General features: G+C 41.2%; 1 pseudogene; it reads left to right on the top strand.

Moving 5' to 3' along the window:
* The first annotated feature begins 1763 nt into the window (after positions 1-1763).
* Positions 1764-1869, top strand: LOC116094606 (annotated as a pseudogene).
* Positions 1870-6017: the final 4148 nt, after the last annotated feature.

Below are 6017 nucleotides of genomic sequence, written 5' to 3'. Positions count from 1 at the left end.
TGTTTGTTTTTTGGAGGGGAAACTGGGAATGGAGAAAGTTACATGTAAATAAAGAAAATATCAAAAAACAAACAAACAAACAAACAAACAAAAACCAACAAAACAAAACAAAACAGCCAGGCAGTGGTGGCGCACGCCTTTAATCCCAGCACTTGGAAGCAGAGGCAGGCAGATTTCTGAGTTCTAGGCCAGCCTGGTCTACAAAGTGAGTTCTGTGACAGCTAAGGCTACACAGGGAAACCCTGTCTCAACCGCCCCCCCCAAAAAAAAAAACCAAACCAACCAAACAAACAAAAACAAAACAAAACAGTAGCTCTCCTATATACAAATGACAAATGGACTGAAAAAGAAATTAAAGAAACACCATCTCTCACAATAGTCACAAATAATATAAAATATGTTGGGGTAAATCTAACGAAGCAATAAGACTTGTATAATAAAAACTTCAAACATCTGAAGAAATAATTTAAAGAAACTATTAGAACTTTAAAAGATCTCCCAGGATCATGGATCAGTAGAATTAACAATGTAAAAATGGCCATAGTACAAAAAACACTCTACAGATTCAATACAATCTACATCAAAATTCCAACACAGTTTTTACAGACCTTGAAATATCAATTCTCAACTTTATATAGACAAACAACCAACCTCAGATAGCTTAAACAACCCTGAACTATGAAAGAATTGCTGAAGTTCCCACTATTTCTAATTTCAAGTTATACTACACACTGATAACAGTAAAAACATAGTATTAGGAAAACAAAGGCACATTGAGCAGTGGAACCGGATTAAAGATCCAGACATAAATATATACACAGATGGACACCTAATTTTTGATAAAGAAACCAGAAATATGCACTGGGTATCTCATGTTCAACAAATGGAGCTGGTCAAACTGAATGTCTGCATGTAGAACAATGCAAATAGATCCATATTTGTCACCCTGTGCAAAGTCCAAGTGTATCAAAGACCTTGACAACAAAACCAAATACACTGAACCCGATAGGAAAGAATATGGAGAAAAGCTGCTAATACATTGGCACAGGAGAATACTTTTTGAACAGAACACCAATAATCCAATCTCTGAGATCAACAATGAATAAACGTGATCTCATGAAACTGAAAACATGGAAAAGTAAAGGACATTGTCAATAGGACAAGGTGGCAACCTACCAAATAGAAAAAGATTTTTACCAACTCCACTGCCAATAGAGGACTAATATCCAAAATATATAAACAACCCAAGAAAATATATATTTAAAATGAATAATATAATTAAAAGTAGACTGATATACACAGAGAATTCTCCATATAGGAATCTCAAAATACTGAGAAATACTTAAAGAAATGCTCAACATCACTATCAAATGCAAATCAAAACTACTTTGAGACTCCATCTTACAGCTGTAAGAATGCCTGAGATCAATAACACAAGTGACAGCGCATGTTGGCAAAGATAAGAAAAATGGGATACTTCGCAATCACTGGTTGGAATGCAAACTTGTACAGCCACTATGGAAATCAATAAGGCTGTTACTCAAAAGACTGGGAATTGATCTACCTCAAGAGTAAGGTATATTATTACTCTTGGGCATACTCCCAAATGATGCTCCATTCTACCACAAGGATCCTTGCTCAACTGTGTTCATTGTGTTTTTATTCATAACAGCCAGAAGCTGGAAAAAGCCTATATGTCTGTCAACAGAATGATGGATAAAGAAAAAAAAATGTGGTTCATTTATATGATAGAGTACATCTTAGCTGATAAAGGAAGACATTATCAGAAAGAAAAGAAGCTGTTTATGCTCGGGGTTCTGACAACTCTCGGTGCTCTGTGAACATCTGAGTCATCAGCAGCTTCACATCCCCTGAAAAAAGGAAAAAGCAAGTTGGGAAAACACTGCTAGCCTGGTACCAGGGCTGCTGGACAAGAAACTGACCTGAGATGACCCAGCAGTCTTGGACTGCACAGGCCTCAGAGCACAAAGCATTCGTGGCATGACCATATCTGGTGCCGTAATGCATGAGCAGGGTAGAACATTATTCCATCGATCCCTCCTGAAATAACCCCAGACACTCAGAGACCCGGTTGACACTAAGAGGAGCAAGAAAGTGCAGATATATGGGAGGGAATGAGAAACAGAGGCTGTGGGAACAGTGAAGAGAGGCAGAACTGGAGATTCGAGGGTAGTGAGGAACAGTCTGATGTGAGTGGCTGGTGATGCTACCTGGGACCACTGTGGGGTCCTATCCTGCATGGCCTCCACTAGAGGCCATGTCTCAGATCCTGGCCCTGTATCAGCAAGGGTCTTTTACCACCAGAGGCCAGGCAGAAGTCCCTCATCTAGGCTGCGTACCCAGGAGCATTTTGTCTGAGGGCTGTGCATAAGTTGGCCCTACTCCTCACTTGGGCATCACAGGAGATCTGGTCCTAGAATTAGGAGGGTAGGAGAGCTGACCAAGCTCCTAACCAGCTGCAGTACCAGGGAGAGAGGCACTGTACAGTATGGGAGCTGCATTTTAGCTGGTACCATGGATATGAGTGTGGAATAGCTGGCCCTGCAACTCATTGACCCAAGTGGCATGGATGAGGGAGAGAATCTCACTTCACTTTTGCCCTTGCCATCTAAGGCTGGCTGGAGAGCTTCCCTACCCCTCACTTGCTATAAGCACTAGAGAAAGCAATACCTGTACCACTCCCGGGCAGCACAGTAGAGCTGTCCCTGAAAATGGGACAGGCCCTGTCTCTTTTCTGCTGTGCTGTGGTGCAGATGAGAGATACTCTCCTCGCCTCTCTTGTCCCTTAAGACCTATACCAGGCAGAATAGCTGGCCATGTCTCTCAGCAATAGCAACCCTGAGAGCAACTCAGAAGAGCAACCCTGCACCTCACTCTGACAGCACAGTAAAGCTGGCTTTGGTTGTGGGTGGGTGGGTTGTGGGTGAGCTAGCCTGAGGATATGAGATCAAGAGAGCTTACCAGCTCAGATACTTCTCAGGCCTCAGTACAGAGTTTGAGATCTCAGTACAGAGATTGTCCCACCCCAACATTGATTCAATCAGTGGACTTCTGGAGTGCATGAATGGACTGCTCCTACAGATCCAAAACTACAAGATCTCCATGAAACAGGGCAACAACAGGATCTCCAAGAGGAGTTCCAGTGAGGATCCAGTACTGATAGTGTAGCCGAAGCCAGAAACCTCATAGCAGACAAATGAATACTTGATTGGCAAAGAGGTGCTCATTGCAATGAATATTTTCAAGCAAAGAAGTGTGGACAGAAAAGTAAGTTGTGAGACACTCTGACACACTACAGCTCCCACAATGAGATTCTTTTCTTCTGTAGAGAGGGAAAGACTGCAAGGGTATAGGGTAGGTATGAGGGGAAGGGGATGAGTGGGATTTGGCTGCATGATGTGAAATTCACAAAGAGCTAAGAAAACTGTTTTAAATGGTATCATGAAATTTACAGGCAATTGGACAAAACTAGAAGAAAATCACCCGAAATGAGGTAACATAGACCAAGAAAGAAAAATGTGTTATGTATTCACTTGTCAGGAGATATTAGCCATTAAGTAAATGATAACCAAGCTATAATCTGTAGACCCATAGAAGTTAGGCAAAGAAGACAGATCTAGGGATGATTACGGGATCTCCCTGAGAGAAAGAAATAGAACTGAATGTAAGAGGGAATTTGGGGTGATCAGGCACAGGAATAGGGGAATCAGATAGGAAGATGAGTTGGAGGGAGACAGAATGGAGAGAGATCACTGGAATTGTATGGTGCATTTAGAAAGTGGTATGGAAACCTTGTGCAGTGGAAACTTCCTAGAATATATGAAGCTTTCCTAATGAGGACTTTAGTAATAGGGATTTCAGAGTCTCAGCTGGCCTTCTTTTGTAACCAGGTAAGGCTTCCAAAGGCAGGACTAACCTACATTCAATTAAATTGTTGCCAAGGAGGTCCATGGAAAACCTCAAATATGTCAGACGGTTGCTAAGACAAAAGGTTGTTATCCACAAGCTGACACTATGGGACTGCTTGCTGAGAAACTACCCACAACATACTGAACACGGACATTTTATATGGTCCCTACTTGGAGCCTTCTCCCATATATTCTGTTCTCTTTGGTGTAGGAAGGTACTTTGTGGGCTACTAAAAGAGAAATATGAACACAAACCCAGCCACACAACCTTCAATCTACAATTTGTCCTGCCTACTACATATGCTAAGGCAAGGATGGCAGAGATACTGTTGTAGTAGCCAGCCAATGTCTAATTTAACTTTCACCAGGAAGAACCCATACCTGACACTGCTTGCATATGCAAGAACCAGAGTCTATGCAGCCCAGAGACCTACAGTAAAACTAAGCATATGGGAAAAAAATCACTAAAATGATTTCTAATGATATTCTGCTACACTCTTAGATCAATGCCTTATCCAGTTATCATCAGAAAAGCTTCCTTCAGGAGCAGATGAGAACAGGTACAGAGAGTCACAGCACAACATTAAATGTAGAGTCTAATTGGAGGTTTCCAACAAATCCTTTCCGTCTGAGCTCAGGTAATACCAAGGAAGAAGAGGCAGGCTAGTTGTGAGAGCCAAATGAGGTAGAGGTAGAACTAGGCCCTCTGATTCACCTTAGCAAGGAGCTGTATGAGCTCCTGAAGACTGAAGCACAAGACATAGGGTCCACAGGGTTTTTGTAACCAGTCTTGTGCATACATGTTATAGCTGTTATTGCAGTATTTTTCTGGGAATCCTGATGATTCAAATAGTTGGATCTTTGACGCTTGTGTCTCTTCTTGGAATTGTTTTTTCCTATTTGACTACTGAGTCTACCTTCTATGTGATAGTTTTTCCTTCATATTATTATATTTTATTTAGTCATGTTTGGTTGTTATCTCTTAGAAGCTGTCTTAGTCAGGGTTTCTATTCCTGCACAAAACATCATGATCAAGAAGCAAGTTGGAGAGGAAAGGGTTTATTCAGCTTGCTTCCACATTGTTGTTTATCACCAAAGGAAGTCAGGACTGGAACTCAAGCAGGTCAGGAAGCAGGAGCTGATGCAGAGGCCATGGAGAGATGTTCCTTACTGGTTTGCTTCTCCTGGCTTGCTCAGCCTGCTCTCTTATAGAACCCAAGACTTCCAGCCCAGGGATGGCACTACCCACAAGGGGCCCTTCCCCCCTTGATCACTAATTGAGAAAATGCCCCACAGCTGGATCTCATGGAGGCACTTCCCCAACTGAAGCTCCCTTCTCTGTGATAACTCCAGCCTGGGTCAAGTTGGGACACAAAACCAGCCAGTACAGAAGCCTATTCTTTTTTAACAAGAGTCAGAAACAGTGTATATCAGGAGGATAAGGAGGTGGGGAGGACCTAGGAGAAGTAGAGGATCTAGTAGTAGAGGGAGGAGAAATGGCAATCAGGATATATTGTATGATAAAAGAATCAACATGGGTGCTTTTGCCTAGTCTTATTGAATCTTGTTTTGGCATGTTTGGCTGTCATCTGTTGGAGGCCTGCTGCTTTCTGAAAAGGAAAGAGTAGAGTGGGGTTGGGTAGAGTGGATCTCTGGTGAGATTGGAGATGGGAGGAGCTAGGAAGATTGGAGGGACAAGAAACTCTGGTCAAGATTATATGACAGAAGATTCTATTTTCAATTATTAAAAATCTTTCTTCAATAAAAAAGAAATTTTTGAAAAAATAAAGGAAACATTTCAAACATAGAAGTCAGAAAACATAATATATTTATGGATGACTTGATAAAAGCATATAAATTTGGTAAAATTTTTGGACATGGAAGTTAATTGGAATTACAGTCTATATGGTAAAAATAACCTTTACTGAGGGAGAAAAATTAATATTCATAACACAGGCTAATTATTGGAAGGTCAATGGCAGACTTGATTTCACACTGGAACATAAAGGCAGATTATTCAAAAATGTATTTAAGAAGTCAGAATCCATTTATTTAATAAGTTAACAGACCATCAAACACACACACACA

This window comes from Mastomys coucha, unplaced genomic scaffold, assembly GCF_008632895.1.
Source record: "Mastomys coucha isolate ucsf_1 unplaced genomic scaffold, UCSF_Mcou_1 pScaffold16, whole genome shotgun sequence".
NCBI lineage: Eukaryota > Metazoa > Chordata > Mammalia > Rodentia > Muridae > Mastomys > Mastomys coucha.
The sequence above is the reverse complement of the archived record's forward strand: the minus strand, read 5'-3'. Positions and strand labels throughout refer to the sequence as shown.